At 44.3% G+C, this 24,740-nt stretch overlaps 1 long non-coding RNA gene across 3 annotated transcripts in view; it reads left to right on the plus strand.

The window, feature by feature from the left end:
- The window catches only part of LOC308516763, a 58,215-nt gene that overhangs the window by 22,118 nt on the left and 11,357 nt on the right, over positions 1-24,740 (plus strand). Inside the window, exon 3 of one of the 3 annotated variants that reach the window (XR_013995781.1) lies at positions 20,193-21,416. The exons of the other annotated variants lie outside the window; for them this stretch is intronic. This is a non-coding gene — a long non-coding RNA (uncharacterized lncRNA). Of the gene's footprint in view, positions 1-20,192; positions 21,417-24,740 lie in introns of those variants that run through there. 3 annotated transcript variants of the gene reach the window in all.

Genomic DNA, 24,740 nt, shown 5'->3' on the forward strand with positions numbered 1-24,740 from the left:
CAGTGTAGCATCAACTCACACCCAGGTCGATTTGACTATCACACGTCACAGCTCAAATCTGGGTTATTGCATAGCTTTACAGTTTAGTAAGTCTGAAATGCTAAGTGGCAAAGCTGTGTTCTGCTCAAAGCCTTCTTCCCTTCCCTTTCCCCCTTCCTCCCACCTCCAAGGAAAAAAAATCTTAGAACCAAGTTTCCCTTGTGAGAGTGTGTTTACCCCAACTTCTGTTAAACTACACTCGCACTCTCAGCTTTCTACACACTCTCGTCAGCTCTGTGAAATGGTGCAAAACACATCTTGGAAGCTAAGATGGCAAAACAAACCTGAACATATGGAGGAAGACTTCGTTGTTGGGAAATGTGTTTAAATGTTTAGCTCACACTTCAGCCTCCATGCCTCCCTTACCACCATCTCTTGCTTTGCTTTGCTCATTGGAGGGGGGGGGGGAGGGGCTGGGGGGAACGGGAGGGAGTCCTGGCTCTCGGGTACCCCACCTCTATTAGCAAGCTGTTTCACCAGCATAAATTATGAGTGCATTTCAAACCGGCCCTCTGATAGATGAATCAGGGGCTTTCCTCTTTTGCCTGTCTCTGCTGTCATTAACATTGAAACTTCTCTCTACTTCTCTCTGAGCCCTGCTGCAGTGTCTCTCTACAAACTTACTATCCCTGAGTAAACTATGGAGGTATGTTTTCAATAGGAAAACATCAGGTAATCTTTTTTTTTTTTCCCAAGAACCCTCACAAGTTAAGGATACAAAATATTTCATGGTTAGTCATGTGAGCTTCCAAATTAGCTGCATATAAAGTATTTTAAGATTTTTTTTTTTTTTTGGCTGTCACTGTCTGGCAATACTCATTTGTGTGTGTGTGAGAGAGAGAGTGAGTGTGTGTGTGTGTTGGTTTGAAAAGCAGGAAGAAATGTAATGAATTGAGTGCTGTCAGAGATGTCTTCTGTTTGAACAATCTGCGATGGGCTGAATGGCAGGGACTCCCTCATCCAGTGCAGGTGCAGTAGAGCTGGGGAAGGGGGGAGGGGGGCTCCCTCTGTTCAGTCAAAAAGCACCATTCTCCACAATAGACCACACACTGACAGCCAGCGTGACATCAACTCACACTTTCATACTCCCCCCCCCCCCCATCCATAGTTCTGAGTTCACAAAGTGGCCATACAGTAGCCTTGGTTAGGTTCCTTTAATGAACATTTTGTGGCTCCTACGACCAACATTGAGATCTGCTGAGCCCTGGGAGGAACAACTAGATTTTTGATCATGAGCTCCCAATCACAATGTATAACTATACATATTTAAAGTGAATCTGGTCCCTCCACTCTCTCCCCATACAGACCCTAGATGATCTGAAAACTTTGAGGTAAAAGTTCCTCTAAGACTCACTTGGGTTCCAAGGCAGCATTTTCTCATGTCCCGGGAGAGTCCAAACAGGAAAGGAGAGAAGGAACAAATTCATGAATTTACTTACACTTAAAAGGACGTCTAGTATTTTATTATGCTGCGTGAGAGGCTTAATCCTGTAAATGAACAGACATTAATCTTGTGGAGTGGGTTCTGTCCCCTTTTGAATCGGTCTTACCGGGGAGAGGGGTGGGAGGCAGAGAAGGGGGTTAGGAAAGGCAGGAACTATTTTAAAAACTGGACAAAGATGCGACCACACTTTGGCTGCCCCACCGCGGCCAGGGCCGGACCTTCCGAAGATTTCATTTTACATTTGTTTAAACTCCGGCCTGGTTGCCTCCGTTTTAAATGGAATTATTCATAGGAGGGAACGGTACCAGGGAAACTATTCTAGTCAATTCTTTCCCCCTCCTCCCCTCACCCCAGGTCCCACCCTCACCCGCCACCCCAGCCCGGCCCTGCTGCTCTCCGCCCCCACCCCCTTTGCCGCTTCTCAGTCTGAGATCTGAGCCTTCAGTAGAAATGGGGAGGAGCGAGGAAAAGGCCGCGGGCAAAGACGGCTCCCCGGCGCTGCCCCCGCGGCGAGCTCGCCACCGCCCTGCTGCCACTGGTTGGTTTCTCTCTGAGCCGGTACTTGCTGGAGCTCGTGCCAAGGAAAATTGCTCCCTGTTTGCTTATTTCAAAAAAAAAAAAAAAAAGTAACTATACATTTTTCATCGCGGCAACAAAATATCAACTTTCTAGCCTTCGGAGCGAAATCGTTGTTGATCATTCGCCTAAACATGGGCCTGCGAGTGGGGGGTGGGGTGGGAATGGGGAGACCTCCCAGAGCAGCGGCCACAGATGCCTCCTGCACCCCGGGGTGGAGGCCCTGAGCGCGGGGTCTGGCAGGGCAGGGGGATTTGGTGTGCGGGCCGAATGAGGGCCACGGTGTTTAAAACCTCAAACAAACACAGGAAGAGATGGATCTTAGCATATCCGCGGAGCCCTTTGCTTGCGACTGCGAATTGCCGGGTGGCCTCCCTGAGTATGCCTGCGGCGCCTACTAAAGCCTGGGCCTAGGGCTAGGGCGAGGCGCCGCCCTCCCCTCGACCCGCTGCTACTTGATAGCTGCCTCGTCTTCCGGCAGGTACACACCCACAATTAATCTCTCTTATTAAAGCCTCCATTCTGTACCCAAGGGGCGACTCAAACCTATTTAGATTTCCTTGGTTGGCTGCACAAATTTAAGTGGGCAAAGAGTTATAAACCTAATAACAGAGGGCGAGAGAGAGGGATTTGAGTCGAGAAGAGCTGGGACTCACTAGGGGTGTAAGGATGCCTTTCCCGCCCCAGACACCCGCCTCGGGGTGCGCTCCAGGCTCGGGAACAGGCAGGGACCCTCCCGCGCGCGCGCGCCGCACGCCACCTCCGTCCACACCTCCTCCCCGGCCCTGCCGCTCCCAGGTGCCCTCGCAGGGAGCGCCGGGTTTCTGGTAAACCCCTCCCCGAGAGGCGGAATTCTCAGAGCATCCCAAACCAGGGGATTTCCAGGGACCCGGCGAAGGTTGGCATTGTTGGCGATTAATTGAGAATAACACTGGAGACCGTTAATCACCACGTTGCTGCTCCCGTCCTCCTTTCGGGGCTGCGGCGCCTGCCTCCCTCGCTCGGGCTGCCGGCGCGGGTGGGTTCGCTGGTGAAAGTGAAGACGTCGCGGTAGCTGTCACCCAGTTCGGCTGTACTTTTTTGAAAACGCTCGCATATTGTTTGATTACTAATTTGAGTTAATATGATCTTTATGGCAACATCACAGTGGATAATTGGCCTTTTTTCCCGAACAACAATGTAAATCACAATCGCTTTATTATTTAATAACGTCAAACGCTTCGTTGGATTGGCCCCGACCGGGAAGACCTTTTCTTTCTAGACAGTGTTGTGGAGGAAGAACAATGAAGATCTAATTGTGGAGATTTCATAAGTTGGCTCCCGTAAATGAACAGCTTCGATAGGGAAGTTGCAGCAGATGTGGGCACTGCTCGCCGAAGAACCTACCCCCACCCTCCCACACGCAGCCCAAACACTCGATTGGAGGTTTTTTGTGGTGGTGGTGGTGGTGGTGGTGGTCCTCAGATCCTAGCAACCACCTCAATCTCCCAGCAGCAATTAGAGCGTTTATAGGGCTTGCTCGTCAGCCCTTTCTATTGCCGGTTTAGCATGAAGGCTTGGAGTCCGCGCACCAAATTAAGCGCAGCTCCCAGAGCCACAACTACTAACGCGCCCCTCCGGTCCCTGTGGTTACTGGGCATGGAGTGCCTCGGCCTGGGGCTCTCAAAAAGTGTTCTTTTGTTTTGATTTGACTTTTAAAACGGAGTCACCCACGCAGTGCCTGGGCATATACTTGTTTCAGGCAGTTTTGCAAGGGACCCGAGCCATGATTTTGCAAATGCCTGGAAGAGCAGAGGAAACCTAGAGACCCCCAAATGCAGACGACCACGCTTGGAGGGGATGGGCCACCACTGAGCGAATGATGTTTGTCCCCAAAGCCCTCCATCCTAACGGTTTCTTATCGAGGCTCTGGCTGTCGCTGGGGGACGGCTGTCCCTGAAACCCTAAGATTCGGAGTCCTTTGCAAATGCATCCCCGCCATTTGGAATTCGGGTCAAGGAGAGGGAGGCGGCCTTTCGAAGGCACAGGCACCATCCGCTGCCCCCCCACCCCTCGCTTCTAAGACAAACAGGAGGTGCGAAATGCTTCGCCTGCACACGCGCCCTCGGGGGCCCCTCTCCCCTCACCCCGCGCGCGCGCCGATGGCGCCGCTGCCTTCCGCTGGGGTGGGCACGTCCCCCCTCTCTCTTCCCAGCTGTGTTTTCAAACCATCGCCCCGACGGTTCTAGAGTCATGTTCACATGTTCGGTCACCTTCCAACTTCTTTCCGGTCCACTCTCTCCCTTTTGGGGAACCTGAAAAGGGACAAGGGGAAAAGAGTAGAGGAGTTGTGAGAAGGCGGTGGATTTTCCAGACTTGCCCCCGTCCCCACCTCCACCCCGGGTGAAAGTGTATTTTACCAAAGGAGCGCCCTGGGAAACTCCCGAGCAGGAGTGGGGCGCAGTGTTATTCTTCTCCCAGGGCCGGCCGGCCTCCCCGCCCCCGCCGGACAATGCGCGCTTTGAGGCTCGGTGGCCTGCAGGCAGCGGGAGACCAGGGCACTGGGCGGCTTCCCTCCGAGGGGCCCGCAGCTGGAAGGGGGGGAGGGGGCGCCGGGCTGGCAGCAGAGCTGGGGAAGCGGGCTGCGCGGGAAGAAAAACCGTAGAAGCACAATTTTCCGCCCCCCTGCCCTCCACGGTCAGGCCAGCAGGGCCTGGGGCCTGGGCGGCAGGAAAGGGGGATGTGCGAGATTTTGCGTTGGCTTGCTTTCTGAGACCCCGCCCCTCCCCCCAACCCAAACATTTTATTTCAACACAGAATTCTGCCTTCTGGATTGCCCAGCCCCCTAGCCCTCCACCAGAGACCAGCTGCCCAAGAGGGATAATATCTCAACCCTGGGTCCCGCCAGTATTCTCAACGCCACCCCCCACTCCCGCCTTCGAGGTGCCAGGCTACAGGACGAGTCCCCTAGGCACTCTGGGACAGTACTTTCTAGTTTATTGGTTTTGTTTTGTGTGTCTGTGTGTGTGTGTGTGTGTTTCCCCCCCCCCCCCCCAAAGAACACCACCGCCCTCCCCCCCCCTCCAGGCAGCCTCTAGGATAGGACCTTTGAGACCCGCAGGCGCCCTCGGAGGGTTCCCATCTCGGTGGAAGGATGGGTCTGCTGTTTTCAAACGTACACCAGACGGAGCGTCAGAGCCACGTGCTGTGCCTTCGAAAGGCCGCCGCGAGCCTGGCTTTCAGAGCCGCGGAAGCCGGGGCCGGCGTGGAGGGGACGATGCAGCCGCCGGCTGGCGTCCGGGCCCGCGCCGCAGGGCTGGCTGCTGCAGCGAGTGAGACGAATGATCTGGAGCGTGTTTGATCTGCGGCCCCGTCGTCAGCCCGGGCTTTATTTGTTTGTTTGTAATCTCATATTTAGCGGGCTGCGACGGCGGCAGCCGGAGAGGAAGGCCGGGAGGAGGAGGGGGCTGCGCGGTGACCACACCCCTTCCTAATGAGGGCTTTCCATCTGTGCGCCTCCGGCACAGAGCGCCCTCCTTTTCCCGTCCTGCGCAGCGCAGCCGCCTCCGCTCTGGGTGGAAATGGGAAAGCTCGCGGTAGGAGCAGAAAATTGGTCTATTGATACATTCGCTCCGAGTGTTGATCTTGGCATCCCGGGCAGTGGGTTCTTTCTCCCCCGCCCCCAAAGGGGTGCACACAGGGATGGCTCCGGGATCGCGGACACCCAGGCCGGCAGCAGCCAGAAACAGCCCTGCCTGTACCCCTTCCCCGCCCCCAGTTGTCCGACCTCCACGGCTCTTTCTTTTGACCCAACACCAGCTTTTTTTCTTTCTCTCTGTCCAGGTGAGGACAGTGAGGGGCAGGGTCGTCTTAGCCAGGGGGGTCGGGGGAGAGGGATGTAAACCCCAACGAATGAACCAAAAGTGAAAGTTTCCAACGATCCTGTTCAAGAAAAATGCAACCCATCCTGCACCGAGGCAGAGCGCCGGCCCGAGTGTGTGCACGCAGGGCGAGAAACGGAGCGTGCGAGGCGGTGCCGGTGGTCTGAGTCGGTGAGAAGTTGTGGCAGGCAGTGAAGTTTTGGAAGAGTCCTCAATAGACAACCAGAGGCGGGTTTCAGCGGCTTCTAACCTGGTTTCCTGTACATTTTGTGGTGGTGATTCTGTTCGGGGAAAACTGGAGAAACAGACTTACAATGACTCACCTCCCTCTCCCCCCCGCCCCCCACACACACCACCCTCCTAACCTCGCCCTGCGCACGAGGGTGTGGGCTCCGGTTTGAGCTCCAAAATAGCTTGCTTGTCAATTGCGAGCTGTAGGTATATCAAAGTGAGCTGTCCCGAGCAACTCTTGTCTAGAAGCTGGGAAGCAGCTTGAGCAGCTCCCTTTAATGATGATTTGTAGCTCGGCGAGGGGCACGGACAGCAAACACCCCGCAGGTGTGTGCCGTTACACCGCCATCCGGACTTGAATGTAGATTACTCTGCCGATCGTTTGATCGGCCCTTTGAAACCCTTTACAATTGCCTGTGACGAACGGCCAGTCTTAGTTTTTCTCCGAATAATGCCTTGAGGGTAAGTCCTCCGGGCTTTTAAAGAGCTCCAGTATTTTTTTCTTTTTTAAGGGGGGAAAAAAAGAAGAAGAAAAACGTTCGATTTCAGTTTAGACCTAGTCAACTTTTTGTCGCTAACGGGCATCATTCAAGCCATTCAGTACTTAATGACCGTTACCTTTGCTGTCCTCCCAGAAGCCATATAGCTACACAATGCATTCATAAAAAGGAGAGCAAAGTTATTAATTTCGTTTCCTTTAGTTCCAAACTGCCCTGCCTGTTTATAGATGTTTACTACGTGGGTGTTTGTTATAAGCATGCCTTATTATTATCCATGCCATTGTTAATCTTGTTCTAATGCCTTCTCTGTACTCTGTGAATTATATCTGTTCGGTCAAGTGGGAGTTTAACTTAAACACTGAGGCTTTCTAAAGTAAAACTCTGGAGTTTAACCCCCCCCCCCAACACCTTCGCACCAACCCCCATCACCAAAATGAAAGAAGGTGGTGCTGTTCAACCTTTAATATTTACTTAGAGTGTTTACATAAGGGGAGGAAAATGAACTTTTGTCTGAAACGTGCAACAAGCGGCACTTTGATTTCATAAAATAGATGTCAACAATTGCAAGAGCTTATCACACTAGGGTAGGGGGTGGAGGGTGGGAGTGCAGTTGAATTACAGGCCCATTTCTGCCACTTCAGACGACAAAGGGTTACACATAAATAAGTGCCACATTTGCCTATTGCAAAAGTTTTCTCAGTGCTTTCTAAGTCACAACAGGGGAGGGGCGGGGGGGAGGGGGAACTGTCGTTTATTATCCTGCTCTGGGCAGGAGCAGACCCCAGTACCAAGAGGCTCTTAGCTTTGGCCGGCAGAAGAGGGGTAGGGTAGCCTTTCAACAGCAGCCCCCTTTGTTCTCCCCATCTCTTTCCCAATTTCAAGCTTCACTTGCACATCCCAAGTTTGTGTGTTAATGACGCTATTACCATCTGGCTCGCCCTACTTTCCAAAAGATATAAATCTCCTAGCTCCATTGCCCGCATTATCATTTAAGTGCCACCATAGCCAGAAGAAAAAGATGCTTTCAAGACTCCAGATTCTCTTGCACTGACTACCCCTGACATGAATCTTCCACTATATTTATAGACTATACATTGGGTGCAGGAGAGCTCCTTGACAGCACTGATTCCCCAGAGCTGTCCCTGTGAGCCGAGGCAGACATGATTCTGGGAGAAAGGCAGGGTTCAAATGAATTTCTCCTTAATAATATTTTTGTTTTGTTTGCAGCAGGCAGGTAGGAAGCCTCAACATTATGTTTATGTGCCTCCCGTCCTTTCTTCCTCTTAGCTTTGTAAAAGTTGCGGTACGACTCCCAGACATACAAGATGTGCCACTTTCCAAACCCTGTTTGGAGCAGGCGGGGAGATTGGTCTCTCTGTAGGAGTGGGGGCAAGGGTGAAGGGAGATTAAAAGAGCCCCAGAGGCAAACTTTTGGGAACTGGGCCAACTACACCCCTTCTCTTACACCCTCCCTGTACAGATGTGCGCATCTGGGATGTACACACTGCTAACTGTAGCTCTAGATCCACTTCTCTCTATTCTTTCCCGAGTAATCGGTGATTTGTGTGTTTTGAGTGCAACAGCTGAGAAACTACAACAAAAAGAGTTGGGCTGGCTTGTGAATGGCTCCACAATGACTTCATTTATCTGGCCAGGTCTGAGTGAATCGAGCAGAACAGAGTCCAGGCGTGGGCTTTTGGTCCCGGGCCCTAGCTCATGTGAACAGCTAATATCCCTTTGAGGGCTTCTACTGTTTGTGACCCTAGTCTGCCCTGTCTGGGCACCCCTTTCTCCTACTGATGCTCTCTCTCCATCCCAGAACTACCGTCAGAGGTGAGTTCCACTAAGAGAAGCCAATCTAACAGGTTGGAAGAAGAATTGGAAGGGAAACTGCCCAGGTGCCTGAGAGAAGCTCTTAAAATCACCAGGATAAGAGCAAACCTCTCTTCTCTCTTAAAAAATAATATTGTCAGACAGGCAAAAAAACCACCTTTAATGAAATACATTGTTTTTGAGGGATGGAAAAAAATCACATGTTATGTACAGTATTCCAAATACTTTGAACTGAGCACAGAGGGTGCCGAAACGGTGCTTAATTTATATTGCACCAGTGTAGCTGTTTGCATGCCAAAGGCACTTTTTTTTTCTTTCCAGTTCACTTTCCTGCGTTTCCTCCCAAATTCTAGAAAGATCTTGTTTAGAAATGTGTATCCCTACTTTTGCCTTTTGAGAATATTGATTTGATAATGAACAAACTGCAGAGTATATACCATTTAAGTAAGATGCACTTTTAATCACTGATCATTAAAATGGTTATGTTAAATATACTCAATTACATGCATGAGTTAACTCTAACAGTACTTTCTATTCTCCCAGCTGCTCACGTATTCCTTCACGATAGTCTGCGGTAGAAACTTGATTATGCTGAATTCATACATTTCGATGGATTTCATCAGCCTAATTAATGCCTCAGTGTGGTCCTGGGGTCTGAATGAACCCTGGACTACATTTGAGGTTAAAGGCAGTGCTGGAATGTAGAAGGTTTTTCTTTCTTAGTTACTCAGGAGGTACCTTACGATTCCACTAAGCAAGGTAGGTAGCGATTGTTAAACAGACTATGCAAAACAAGGAACCCGATCCCAGTGGCAGAAAAATGAGGCTAATTCTTCATCTTTCCTACCCCATCAATATTTTTGGATTCGATACACAATCTCCAAATAGTAAAAAGGAAAGCACCACCTCTCCTTCGCACCTTAAAACTACACTGAAGAGGAAAACTTGAACTAGATGTACAACTGGTGGTGAAAGAGATTTCCATGAGCTCATCCAGGCTGTCCCTGACCCCTTTCTTTCTCCTGCTCCCGTAACTTTCAGACGCACTGTCTCCGTCCACTTCCACTTTCATCTTTCCCAAGGAAGCACACGGGGCCAGTATTCAGGAGAAACTCCAGTCACTCCCCTCCTCACCCTTGTGGGTGACTGCATTCAGTCTTTTCAGGTGTAAATTAACATCTGAATACATCTCAACCTCACTGACCTTTACTGCCACCCCATCCCGCCTGCCTCTGCAGAGTGGCCGCTAATCTGCACCTCCACCGCCGGCAGGGCAGGCTGAGGTCGGATTTCCCAAACCCCACCCCCAGCACAAGCACCCAAAAGTGCTTACATTGCCTGTGACGGGAGTCCTGATATTTGCCCACGTCCAATGAAACACCTGTGGAAGAATATCAACTTAAGACATATTTTCTTGGTGGTCAAGGGAAGAAGAGTACAGAAAGAGGAAGGAAAAAAAGAGAGATGGAGGCATCCTGGTTCGTTAAGAAATGTCCCTACTTGGGCCAGGTGAAACTTGAAACTTTTACCTCCTGTTGAGTTCCCAAAGACAAAGTGGTTACCGCCCCCCCCCCCCCACCCCAGCCCGCCTTGCAGAAACTCCCTCAAGCAGGGACTCCTGGGACCCAGATTCTGGTCGTTAAAGTAGCGGGGGTGGAGGGGGGTGGGGGGGGCAACCTCATGCCCTGACATCGATCTGATGGAACAGGAAGCGTTTCAGATCTATAACCAAATTACCACCTTGGAACTTAGTGCTTGTTATGCTAATGTAATGACTTTCTGCAGTAAGAGTATATTTCCAGGGTTGGAAATTAGCTTTTTAGAATGCTTTGTGTAATGACAGACATTAGACAGGAGAGACAAATGTGCCAGCAATGGTGGCACAATACTCCTGGCAAACACCCTGGGCTATTTCAACAGATAAATGGAGACCCAGAGATGTTTGTAAAATTAAGCTGAGAGCGGGCTGGGGGAACTGGGTGAGAAGCAGCTGCTGGCAGCCGGACCTTTGTGGGGAAGACACTCTGCCATCCTCGCCTGTTCTCTGAGACCTACTTGAGTAGCAGCCTAGTGCATTGCTTAATCCCCGGGGGTGGATGCTTCGTGAGAAAGAAAAAAAAAGAGAGAAGTGTTTCATAAATAGCCCTGCTCATGGTCTGTGACCCTATCAGTTACCTTTACCTCCTGGTTTGTGAACTCGTAAGTTTAGATTGCAGAGAGTAAGGAGAAAAATACCTTCTGGGGGAGGAGGGGTACTGGCAGGTATATGCGATTTTAGAGAAAAATGAACAACTCTGATTATACAGCCATATGGTGGAGTTGTCCAGTACATCTCCTATGTCCAGTGTATTGTGTAATTAAGAATTCAGGCAAATCTGAAACTATTACAAAATAATACTGTAACTGAAAAATTTTTGTTTAGGAATTCAGGCAAATCCTCGAATTTGTGGTATTGACCTCATGTGGTTTATGTCTTGGGGATCAAGGGTAAGATTGTTTAATGCACCATATTTATAAAAAATATAAGACTCTTCAGTGTGTAGGGCTGGGATGGGGTTAGTCATTTTCCATCATTGCAAACAAGGCCAATTCACACACTGAAGAATTATCCAAGAAGAGAACTCTTTTCATCAGTTATCTGCCCTTGATGGACATAAGAGCAAAGTCACAGCCTGGCTATTGTGTGCCTGGTTCTGCCCCGCCCCCTGCCCTGCTCCTGCTGCCCCCTCATACCCTGGACAGTTACTTCGGAAATAAGTGACTTGGTTCCTGGATGCGTTTTCACCCCTTCTGCATGACGCAGGTTCCACATGTCAACCTGCAGCTATGGAGAAGCCTGTGAACTATGATAATGGGTAAACTCCGCTGCGTTCACAGCCTTGTTTGGGGCTAGAGCAAGGTTGCCAAGACATAGTCGGAATGAGTTGGGGGCTTCTGAGATGTAAAATGAGGCCAGTTTGAAACGCTGGCACTGAATGCTGAGCTTTTTATAATAGCCCATGTTGTCTCATTTTCTTCTAGAGTTGAATAGGAGCAAAATACCTGGCTTGATGCAGTGGTTCTCTGATGACAAATGAACTAATTAGAGTTTCTGAGTGCAGCCTAAAGATCTCAGCGATGGTAGATGTGGGAAATGCAAGCTCCAACCACTTTAGTTTTAGGAAAGACAAGTTTTATGTGTCCATGCCTTAAAGTTATAAACTGAATTTGTCTCACCTAGCTTGCTACTGTACCCCCGCTATAATTTTTTGTATAGATGGGTCCAGCTAGGAGGGTAACTAATATTTAATACATAGACTCACTGACAGAGCAAATTCATGAACCGGATTACCTTTCACCTTTGGTATGTAAATGATTGGTAGCCTGCCAAGGTCATGAGGCTTTTTAGCAAGGTTCTTCTGAGATAAATTAACATAATCTAATCTACCAAAAAAAGGTAGATTCTACAGTAGGTCTGCCCAGTATCACTCTTTTTTAAAAAAAAAATGCCCTTGATGAAACAAGACATTGAGTTGAAAGTACAGAACGGTGCACCATAGATAAAAGGGAAAGAGAATACAGAGAAGGAAGCATTACTTCTTCTTCATGCTCTGTACGATACGGCAGCATTTGTATGTGGCAAATTGTAGAGAAGGCTGAGAGTGCAACAAGAGACAGTGACACTGAGGCAGAGAAACAGCTTGCTGGAGGTTTACGGGGTCATGTTACTGGTGTTGAGGTGCCATTGACTGATCTACTTTTGAGCTCGAGGATTTATATACTGCAGAAATCCTGGTCGCATTGATGAGAATGGCCTAGGACTTCAAAGGGTTGGTTTTGAAATTGTTGGACATTTAGTCTCAACTCCAAAACCCAAATCTGAAGTGCTTATTAGATTTGGGGAGGAAAAGGCCTAATTTGAAATTCTGTCATAAACTTTATGAGAGCTAGCACATTTAGATGAACTTAGAAATAGCTTTGAATTCCAGCTCCCCATACTGTTGTGATACTACTTGTATATAGGAGGAAAAAGGGAGCGAGCACCTGGTCTCTAACCAGGAGAGAAGCCTATTTGCAATATCTCAGCAGATCTCAGCAGGTCGGTCCTCGGCAGGTTGTAGAGACCGCGAACATTGAAGCTGGCTGGGTAGTTCTGGTCTCATGTCATCCGAACATCACATTTTTCAAACCCAGAAATGCCAGATCGAGTTATTTCTGTGGCAAAGGGTTGCTTAGGGTCCGTGATAGCTGAATGTTTCCTATCGATCATATAACATTGCAGTTCATTTACAGAGTTCAGGGAAATGAAAAAAGCCTCTAGTTTAACAAGAAGACACTTAATTCAGGTGCTGTGTTGTATTTAAATGCAGAAATTAAATTCAAGTTGGAGAAAGTGGAAGAGTGAATTAAATTGTGAAGCCAAATATTTGTAGCTAAGTCAACATCCCAGGAGGGCTGTGACTGATGATTTAGTGTGAAGCCTCGTATTAGGCAACTGGATTTGTAAGACATGCAAGACGCCATATCTGACCCAAAAAATTCATATTTAGATCAATGTATGTGTTTAAAGTCGTTCCTAAGCATGGAACAGAGTTCGGAACCTCGGAACCTCAGAGGGAAGGCAGGGGAGAATGACTGGGTGGGAGGTAATCAACCAAAGACCTTGTATGCATATATGCATAACCCACGGACACAGACAATAGGGTGGGGAAGGTCTGGGGGAGGGCCTGGCAGGGGTTAATGGGGAAAAACAGGAGACATAGACATATGTAATATTTTTAACAATAAAGATTAAAAAATAAAATAAATAAAATAATAAAGTTGTACCTCAATTTAAAACAGAGAACCAAAATGTAAAAAACAAATCAATGGTCACTCTTGTGAATGTGGGGAGGGAGAAGGGGAGGGGAGGGGGCGGGGCTGTTTATAGAGGTGCTAATCTGCGAATACTTTGAGAGGTCTTTTTCAGATTTATCAAGTTCTGAAATTATTTAATACGCATGCATTCTTCTAAAGCAGCGGTTCTCAACCTGTGGGTCTCGACCCCTTTGGGGGTTGAAGGACCCTTTCACAGGGGTCACCTAAATACATCCTGCATATCAGATATTTACATTACGATTCATAACAGTAGCAACATTACAGTTATGAAGTAGCAACGAAAATAATTTTATGGTTGGGGGTCACCACAACATGAGGAACTGTATTAAAGGGTCTCAGCATTAGGAAGGTTGAGAACCACTTTAAAAAGCATCTGCAGGTAAAAAAGAAATCATTATTATTTATCTTGAGCATCAAATCCTAATAATCTTCTGTGTCGCAGGATACAGACAGGCATGCAGAAGTAACTAGATGCCCAACACATGCCAAGGTCTTGTGGGCCCACGATTTCAAACAAAAAAAATTCGGGTACCATGACTAAATCAAGGGCACTCGAGCCTATATACAGGCGCACCCAAAAGGGTTAATTGGAGAACCAGGAAGAGAGAGGCTCCTAGGTGCGGTCGGTGTGACCGGAAGAAGGAGGCTGGTAGGCACCCTGCAGTGCCCCCACTGTGCGCATTCCCCTTGGGGGCAGGTTGTGGCTTGGGGGGCACCACTGAGAAGCCCCTGCCCACCCCTTCTGGCATCTGCTTCTTTATTGCCTGCAAGCCACCCAGCACGTGGAAGGCTGGGACCTTGACAACGTCAGCCAGAATTTGTCGCCGGCAATAACTTTTTGTGAAGTGTTGCTCTGGGGCACCTGCCTTTAGGAGGCTGGCATTATCCTGTGGCTTCTCATTTAGATGCGGCCCAGGTAGGCAGAAGAAGGAAAAGGGACGCGAACCCAACCTCAGTGACCACACAAGCCATGGGGACCCAGCGGAGAAACTGGGTCCTTCTCCAGCAAAACTCTCCCTTCCTTTTGAGGTCCTTCACAGCCTCGTTGCCCAGGCTTGGCTGTGCTGTCCCTCGTGGGTGAGACACGTAGGAGAGAGGGCTTCCATAGTCCCCCTTCCTGTCACACAGACTGCACCCCACAGCCTCATCCCGCACCCTGAAGTTTTAAGTTTTGCTCTGGTTGTTTTTGTTTGTTTGTTTGTTTTTGCCCCTTAAAATGTGTGTGTATATATATATATATATTTGTAGGTGTCAATGATTCTTAAATGCCCAGGGCCAGGACCCGCGCTCTAAGGTTGAAACCTTCACCTTTTTGCTCCTCCTTTTCTCTTCTTGTTGGATGGTGGGTGTGCTGCCCAAGAGGCTGGCCCGCCCCTGGGAGGGAGCAGCTGGGGCAGCTGCCCCGGAGCAGCTGCTGTGTCTCAATCCTCTCTTCTGACAGTCATTAAAATTCAATTTCAAATCTCCTGTCTTTAACAATTTCCTAAGGAGCCTATGAAAAGTGCCCAAAGGGTGAGCCTTTTTGCAAGTGGCGGTGGCTTGGCAGCAGGCAGGCACTGATCAGGTTGCCCCTGGCTGTGACCTTGTAGGTGCGCAGAGTGAGTGGTTGAGTGTCTAGATCCGAGTGCTGTGTCTAACTGGACTGAGGGAACCGCTCTGTGGAAGTCTCAAGGCAGACGAAGAAGCAACCAGCTTTTCCCTCATCCACCCTGTCCAGAATGGAGGACAGCCTACCTGATCCTGGGGGTGGAGCTCAGAACCAGGCAAAAAGTTCTTACTCCTTATTTATTCATTCATTCATTCATTCATTCATTCATTCATTCATTCATGATATAGTTGATCCAAGCGATCTTTTTGCTGTTTGTTTTGTAAATCCTCCCCTGAAGACAGTTTTTCCATTGACTTTTAGAGAAAGTGGAAGGAAGGGGGAGAGACAGAGAGAAACATTTATGTGAGAGGCACACATCCATTGGTTGCCTCCCATCACCAGGGCCGGGGTTGGAGCCTGCCATCAAAGTACATGCCCGTGACCAGAATCGAACCTTCAGTCCGCAGGCTGATGCTCTATCCACTGAGCCAAACTGGCTAGGGCTAGTTCTCACTCTTGAGCCTCACCATTCCTCACTTACTTTGTCTACCTTTCAGCTCACTGGCCTCTCCTCCTGGATTCCAAAAAGAAAAATATTTGTGCATCAGAAAGTTTCCTTCCCAAGAAGCTTCCCTTAATAGCTTTCTCCTTTAGGTAGAGAAATCTGCGTCTGGGTCAAGGGGAGGCCGCTACAGTGTTTTTGAGAAATAGAACAATGCACGCACATCCCACGTGGGGTAGGTGGCTGAGTTTCATCAGGAGCTTTGACAAGAGTTGCCAAGCAAACATTCTTCAGTCCCAGCCTCTGAGCAGTTTTTCATTCCCTGCTCCAAAGAGTTAGCAGGTGATTAGTACCAAAAATGCCTCCCTTAACTAACACCCAGTGGAATCTATGGAAAGGACATAGCATTTCTTTGAAATTCTAGATGGGAGTTAAGGACTACCTGACTCCAATTGCCTTCACCTCTTAATCACATATCTTCCTAAACACCAGCCTCCTTCCCTATAAACCCATTGGCCCCTCAGCATACCTAATACTTTTCTCCTCCCTTTAGATTCTTATCCCTTACTCTCCCCCCGCCCCCACACCAGATTCTCAGAATTAAATTATGATCTTCTCCCAAATGACATGACAAGCTAGAAGGGCAATCTGAGGACCGCTCTGAAAATACATGATGTAGAAAGTAAATGTTACAGCTGAATTGCAGTTGACAAGTGGCGGTTTGAGGCATCAGCAATGAATTCCACTTTTTCTACAGGTTTTTTTTTTCCTTTTACTTCATTTTTAGTATCTATTGATTCTAATAGATAGAAGTAAAACAAAAAAAAATAAATGAGAGAAATGCTAAAGAAAACCCAGATTAAGCTCCTTCTGGACTGGCAACCATGGTTAACTTCTATAGCTCAGGGTGATTTGGACAGACCCTTTCATACCGCTGGAAACATAGAAGGACTAACACCAAACCCTGCTTCTCCGTATTTAATTACAAACTTGGCAGAGTGGAGACTCTGTACCGATTAAAAGAAAATCAATCAGTGCTTATTAGCCATAACAAGTCTAAAAACAGTCAGCTGGAGAAGTAATATTAAGAACACACTCTTTTTTTTTTCTTTTTATTGATTTCAGAGAGAGAGAGATAGAAACATCGATGATGAGAAAGAATCATTGACTGGCTGCCTCCTGCACGCCCCCAACTGGGGACCAAGCCTGAAACCTGGGCATGTGCCCTGACCAGAATTGAACCTGGGACCCTTCGTTCCACAGTCCGACGCTCTATCCACTGAGACAAACCAGCTGGGGCAACAGCACACCTGTTACCATCAGACATAAGCCCCTGAGAATTTTTAAGCTTCCGCAGCACGTATTATTTTATTGTTTCACTGCCTGATTTGGAGGAGTTTCTGCTTGGGCGATACCTAAAGTTGTTTCCTGGAAGTGCAACTTGAATGAGTTTTACAATCATTTTATATTGTGGTTCCAGAATAACTCTGTCTCCAAGGTTTTGAATATGTCTGCTGGTGTAGGCTTTTCATGGCTCTGCCCAGTGAGGAGGGCCTCATATTGTAGTGGAGAACACACTGGGCTAGAAATGTGAGGCAGGATCTAGGTTCCAGGAAAGGTGTGTAATTAATAGTGCGAATGTTAGGCAGTTCATGTTTCTGGGCTTCAGATTTCCCGTATGTAAAGAGAAAAGACTAGATAATCTCCTAGGGCCCTCCCAGTCCCTAAATCCTGTAGTTCTATATATAACATACTTGTAAATTTTCAACATTAGAGAAGAAGCAGATCTATGAGTTACTGAATAAAATATCTATTTATTTTCTAGTTCTTTCAGTAAAAGTTTATGCAGAAGACTGACAAATGTTTTTTGGTCTTTTCCTGGGAGAGATCCTAAATTTGACTAGAGGAAACCAAGCTAAGAGACTTGGCCTTCTGTTCTTGAGGACAAATAAACCATTGTCTTACACTTGAACTTCTTTTCCTTTTCAGATCCAACTTAGACATAATGTTTCACTCAAGATCAGGCTTGTGGTTTTAGGAGATTCTGGTCTGGCCTGCCTCATTTTAAGACTTCTATCATCTCTTTTCAAAACCTGAGGAGTACCTCATTTCCTGTTTGAGAGTTCCTTGGGCTTTGCCAGCCCCCAGCCAGGCCTTGCCAAGAGTTCCGGCTGGGAAGGACAGTCTGAGCTCATGGCAGAGAACAAGCTGGCACCACAGTTGTAGTGACTCACCAACCTGGTTGCCCACTTTGCAATGGCAAGGGCCACACTGTCGAACAGAAAGACCTGCGTTTTACCAAAGTGCAGTCGGATCCCAGGGCAAAATCATCTCAGCCTCTATCTCTGATCTTCCCTTTCACTGGCTGTTTTGGACACAAGGCGAGAAAGGAAATTATATCCTGGATTATGTTTTGTTTTAAGATTAATGAACAGGTCCTTGGTTTTATGTCCATTATGTTCTAGGAATTTAGTGGTGATTACAAGCCAGTGAACATAGGTCACAGCAAAATGAACATTCAAGATTAGGTGAAAACATTCCTCTGAAATGTCAGTATTCATTTTTGGAGTGTCAGTTGCTACATTTCTGTAATTCATCATTTTTTTTCTTGGCTTAGAGTCAAGATGAGAAATGATATTTAGACCAAAGACATTGTTTTGTTATATAGCCACTGCTTTTTAAAATGCAAATACACTCTTTTCCTCTCTCTCTCTCTCTCTCTCTCTCTCTCTCTCTCTCTCTCTCACACACACACACACACACACACACACACACACACACAAACACACAGCACCCAAATTCTAGAGAAAGTCCTTTCAAGACTTACAGGAGAAAATTAACCGAGGTTAGAGCAATGGCAACACTAAAAGGCAATGATTTCACTTTATAAAAAGTCTTGTACAATACACAGGTGTTTTTTAAAGCATGTATTATGATTAAAGACTATTACATTTCTAAATTAATACAATTCTTGTCTATTTTCAAATCATATATAGGAACCATTTAAAAGTATTTTATATTACAATCGGTGACCTAAACCCAACTAGTACAAGTTTATAATGTGCATAGGTTTACCCCATAGAAAATTAAATTTTAAATTATAAGTCTTGTCCTAAAGTTGTGGAACTTTAGCTTTTGGTATTAACATGGAAGAATATTCAATGGCTATTTTAGCTTTAATGTGCACTGAAATAAAGTGCACATGGTATTTTTTTCCTCCAAGTGTTCTTTTGTTAAATATGGAATATTTTTAGCATTTTGTTTTTAATGTATACATTATTTTTATTAGGTCATTTGGTAAAAGATACAATATGTAATAATAATGGCCTCTTGCTTTTTCCCTAATTTTATTATTTCAAGTCAAACAAAAATGGATACTTTTCTCTGGAGGAAAATGAATATGAGGGTGTTGGATGCAAAAATGATTATTTAGTTAGAGAATTTTTCCCTAACAGATTAGCATTTTTGATGGATCATATTTCAAAGCTGATTATTCTCAAAGAAAAGCAGAGCGATATTAGAATTTCCAAGAATATTGCGTTGTTTAAAAAGTATTTTAATACATTATTCAAATTGTCGTCAGTTATTGGTTTTAAAAAAGCAGTATCTGTTGCAAATGTGAAATTTTGCTGTTGCACCTTACCAACTCTAGTTTCTTTAGGATAAAAGTGGAAATTATTAATATCAAAGACACAATTTAGAGCTCTGTCAATTTTTTTTTTTTAACTTTAACTGTGATAGGCATCTCTGCAAGGTGGGTTTTACATATTTTTTTCCTAATTTTTTTTTCCCTCCTTTCAGTAAGAAGGATAAGCTTTTAGAGTACCCAGTCACCGTGGTAACTGCCAAAAAAATTCTCCTGAAGTTTGAAGAGGTCAGCTAACAGGGTCAACAGCTCTGGCCTCTCTCTGCGCTTGGTCTAGCATGCCCCAGCCTGCGGTTGGAGTGTCAGACCAGCTCTGACCCTGGGAGGTGGGCTTCTCCAGCTCTGATATAAATTTTTTGAGTCAGTTCATGGCCTGGACTCTCCAGGTGGCCTCCAAAATCGATTTTGACCCCCTGACCCTGTCTCACGGAGGCATAGCATTCACCCTAAGTAAGGATTTAGCCAGGAATGACAGCTTTCCACTGAGCGTTATTGGGGACAGTATAAACAGTTTGGAAAGCAAGTAAGGAGGTGTGAGTGCTAGAAATCATTAAAAGCACATTAAAAAACACTTTAAAGAAAATTCTCTTTGTAAAAAAAAATGTATTCTTTGATTGGACTTGTAGGATTTAAAAAATCAAAGAATAGTTTTGAATATACTTAGCAAACCCACACAACTTTATCTTTTTATATACTTTGTTACAAATATGCAAATAAGATAGTCTGAAGCAACAAAATAGGTACAACAGGGATGTGACATGTACAGAAAAGGCAAGCTAGTTATTAAAATAATATACTGTTTAGTATTTTAAATACTAAAATTTGTGTGTTGAAATGTTTAAAATGGGAGAATAAGGAACCTTAAAAAACAACAACATCCAGTTTGGAATGAAAATAAGCTTGTGCTGCTTTTATTTTGTAAACTAGCCAATGAGCTCCTTTGTATACAAATGAGATAAAAATTATACATATGAAAAGTTAGACCTTGTAGAGAGCTAAAGAAGAGAAAACAGGAAATTAAAAGTCTCTGAATTAACTTGGAAGATAAAATTAATGTAGATAAATCATCAGTGACTCTTTTTTCCTTCCTTCTTTCCTTCTTCCTTTTTTTTTCAGGATGCCACTCTGAGTGTTTTATTTTCTCCAGGGAAGTAGAGTTCGCTTTGAGAGCCCTAGCCTGTGAACTCCGTATGTAAATGTGGTCATCAAGCAAGACTGAACTACCAAGAGGGAAGATTTTCAATGTTTCGCTTTCTTAAAACCCTTCACAGCATCCTTCCTCCAGGGGAACTTTACTCAAAGTTTCCCCCTTCCCAGAACTGTTGAAAATGGCTCCAAAGCAACAGTGTAATAGCTCAACCAATTGTACTATGAAGCTGTGGAGATGACATTTTATCAGAATCTTTTGTAAAAATTAGATTTTAAGTAGGGGTGAGAGTCCTTTGGGAAGAGGGGACAAGAGAGAGTAGAAGCGGGAGGAGGAACCACGCTGTTCCTATAAGTATATATACTCTTTGTGTGTGAAGGCCTCTGTGTCTTGGCTTCTCACTATGTTAAATCCCTATTATAAAACTTATCTTCACAAAGCCTATTATAGTATTCTGGGAACAAATTGGACCATGAATAACTGAGTTGGAAGTGTAGATTATTTTCTACTCAGGGAAAGTTAGAGATGACAACAGCTTAACTAAAAGAATAGTGATTAATCTTAAATAGATGGATTTCAAAGTTTCACTCTTGATAAAGAATACCTTTGATACTTCCCCTCTTCACACTCAAGTTTCCAGTTTCTTTGTGCTAAGAATTGTCCTAGTGATTACACTGTCCACCTCATACAGCACGGCTCTAGCAGTAGGTCGTTTCCTCTCCCATTGTTAATCTGTCAGAGGGGTGGCCAGAATGACACTCTACTTCCTAGAGGTTAAATATATGGTTCCAAAGTGAAACCTGTGCTTAGATGTCAGACTCACGCTTAGGAATGACATCTTACATAATCATAATTCTCAATTAGATAAAATTGTTATTTTTTTTAATCTTAAATTTTTTTACTACCCGATAGCTTATAAAGCAATTCTCAGCTCATAATTTTGTTGGGTCCATAGAATAATGTTGCAAAGTAAATATCATTCATCCCATTTTACCAATGAAAAAGCTGAGTTATTTGCATATTGTGACCTGGCTGATAAAATAAAGAACTGAAACACCAACTCAGATTTTATAAAGCTTCTATTTCAAGTGTTTAACCTATAACAATAGTCTTTAAAATTATTTTTTTGTGTATTACATCCCTGAAAATGAAGATTTTGTATTAAAAAGCAAAAGTCTTTATATTTCACAGACAAAAATGTTAAAAGACACAACTGAAAAAAATTCTATTACTTTAAAAGTGAATTTTGCCAACTATTGTTTTCCTTTGTGTGTATGTATGTATGTATATATATTCTTTTATAGTTGAAGATCTTAATTTCTAAAAGTCAAATATGGCCAGCCCTATATACATTAACTAACCACCTGGAACTTTTTTTTTTAATATATTTTATTGATTTTTTTACAGAGAGGAAAGGAGAGAGACAGAGAGTTAGAAACATCGATGAGAGAGAAACATCAATCAGCTGCCTCCTGCACACCTCCTACTGGGCATGTGCCCGCAACCAAGGTACATGCCCTTGACCGGAATCGAACCTGGGACCTTACAGTCCACAGGCCGATGCTCTATCCACTGAGCCAAACTGGTCAGGGCGACCACCTGGAACTTTTTTAAATGTACATGAAAACTGTAGATTATATGTTTCAAAATAAAATATAACAATAAATAAGTCCTTTGAAGCAGGTTCAGCATGTTAAGTAATTATTTGAGAACATGCAATTGATTATTAGAGAGTGCAATGGTTGAAATTTTCCTTTTAGTGTTTTTCCCCCAGCTATATTGAAGCATAATTGGGAAACAAAGTAGTAAGATATTTAAAGTGTACATCATTTTGATTTAATACTCATATATATTGTGAAAGCACTTCTCCCATGTAGTTAATTAACCCACCCATCACTTTTATTTTGTGTGTGTGTGTGTGTGTGTGTGAGAACATTTAAGTTCTACTCTCAACAAAATTCAATTTTTTAACATAGAGTTATCAACTATAGTCATCATGTTTTAATTTAGATCCTCAGACTTTACTCATCTTATAGCTGAAAGTTTGTACTCTTCCTAATTTTCTCACTCCCCAGCCCCTGCCCTACTAGTTTTTAGGCTGGTATCTCTTAACATCTTAACAAGTTTGGATAAACAAAGTTGTATAAAACTACTTTTGCTTCTCTTGGGCTTTTACTCTCCATATTAAAATAAAGTTTGCAAAATACTCTAAAAAGGTTTAGTTAACTTGATATTGACATAATCTATGTAACCATACAGAAGTCAAGAAATACAAAAGATAACACCATGTGATTCTCTTATGTTTTTAATTATGTTGTTTTAATTATGTAATGTAGGTAGTGTGGCTGTTAATGTGGAAATTCTAAGCTTTTTATTCTTAAATTGTATACAATTAAATTAGTCATTTTATATATAGTAAAATTAAGGCTTTTGCTCCTGAATTATGCTGGCAGCCAGACAAATCCCGTCAAGCTTGTTAGGATTAGAGAAAAATGAAAGAGTCTAGAAAAGCTAACTGCTCTGGTTGGAAGTTGCATTTGTGAGGTTGTATCAATAGTGGCATATATTTTAACAATTTTTTTGTGCTAAAGTTTTTCAATTACAATATGACATTAGACTGAGATTGTTGATTTTGATTTGGACGTAAATGATCAAGCCCAAAATTCAAACATCTAAGTGTAGTGATGGCGAACCTTTTGAGCTCGGTGTGTCAGCGTTTTGAAAAACCCTAACTTAACTCTGGTGCTATGTCACATATAGAAATTTTTTGATATTTGCAACCATAGTAAAACAAAAACTTATATTTTTGATATTTAGTTTATATATTTAAATGCCATTTAACAAAGAAAAATCAACCAAAAAAATGAGTTCGCATGTCACTTCTGACACACATGTCATAGGTTCGCCATCACTGGTCTAGTGTCTTCTCTACTAATTTGCAAATTAAGAAATGCAGAGCCCTGGCTGGGTAGCTCAGGTGGATCAAGTGCCATCCGGATCTGCCGAGGTTGTGGGTTTGCTTTCCAGTCAGGGCTAATACAAGAAGCAACCAATGAATGCATAAATAAGTAGAACAACAAATCAATGTCCTCTCTCTCTCTTTCTCATCAATTAAAAATAAATTAAGAAATGCAAAAATAAGGACTTATATTAACATTGATATGTTTGTTTAGATGTTCTGAAATTTTTAAGTTTATTATTTTTACTACTTACCCCATTCATTTTGTTCAAGTTGTTTTTTGTTGTTGTGGGTTTTGTTGCTTTGTTCAAGATATTTTATTGGTTTTTAGAGAGAGAGAGGGAGAGAGAGAGAGACATGGATGTGAGAGTGAAACATCAATCAGCTGCCTCTTTCATGCCCCAGATCTCATAACCTGGATATGTACCCCAACCAGGAATTGAACCAGCAACCCTTCAGTGCACGAGACAACGCTCAAACAACTGTGCCATACCAGCCAGGGCCATGTGTGTTTTAGTAGCTGCCAAATGTTCCACCTTTTCTCCCTTTATTTCATTCTTTCTTCTTTTCTTCTCTTCCCTCCCTCATCTCTTCCTTCCATCCTTCCTTCCCTCCTTTTCTCCTTCCTCTCCTTCCTGAGATTTTAGGTAGTTTTTTTTTTTAAATGTAGAACATCTTGAGTAAAAGGATTTATCTAATGCAATATATTATGGTCAACTGATATGCTACACAACAAAACACTCCAGCTAAACTTAAAACAAGTCAGAGAACCCGCAAGTATAATATTAAAACTTCTCGACAACCAAAACCCAATTCTGAAGGATCAACTTTTTTTAATTTAAATTTTTAGAATTTATTTTCTTTTAATTTTTTCCATCATCATTTACTCCCCCCTATACTCTCGGGATCAACTTTTAATGTAATAGATTCTGGCAATTTCCCTTTTGCTGTCTTTATAGTCTTTATAAGTCATCTAAACTATTGGTTATTTTTCATGTAACCATATCATGTTGTGAAAGAAGAAAAAGAAGAGGAGGAGGAGCAGGAAGAAGAAGAGAAATTATTTCAGAAATCCGAAAAGAAATGTTGTCAAATTGCCACATATAACTTGTATGTAAGTACATGGAAGTATCATGCTAGCGCTGGAAAGGATAAAGATCAGTGATTCTTCATTTTTCTTTTAAGTCACACCTGCCCAATATATTGTCATATCAAAGATATTTTCTCACCCTACCTGGTTTGCTCAGTGGATAGAGTGTTGGCCTATGGACTGAAAGGTCCCAGGTTTGATTCCAGTCAAGGGCACATGCCTGGGTTGTAAGCTTAATCTCCAGTGTGGGGCATGTAGGAGGCAACCAGTCAATAATTCTCTCTCATCATTGATGTTTCTGTCTCTCTCTCCCTTTCCCTTCCTCTCTGAAATCAATTTTTTAAAAAAGTTATCCCTTAAAAAACAAACAAACAAACAAACAAAAACAAAGATATTTTCTCTCTCTCTCTCCTGAAGCTATTATCAGTGTGAACCAATTAATATAAATTTGGCAAAATAGAATTTTAA

Source organism: Myotis nattereri, assembly GCF_964212035.1.
Source record: "Myotis nattereri genome assembly, chromosome: 3".
NCBI lineage: Eukaryota > Metazoa > Chordata > Mammalia > Chiroptera > Vespertilionidae > Myotis > Myotis nattereri.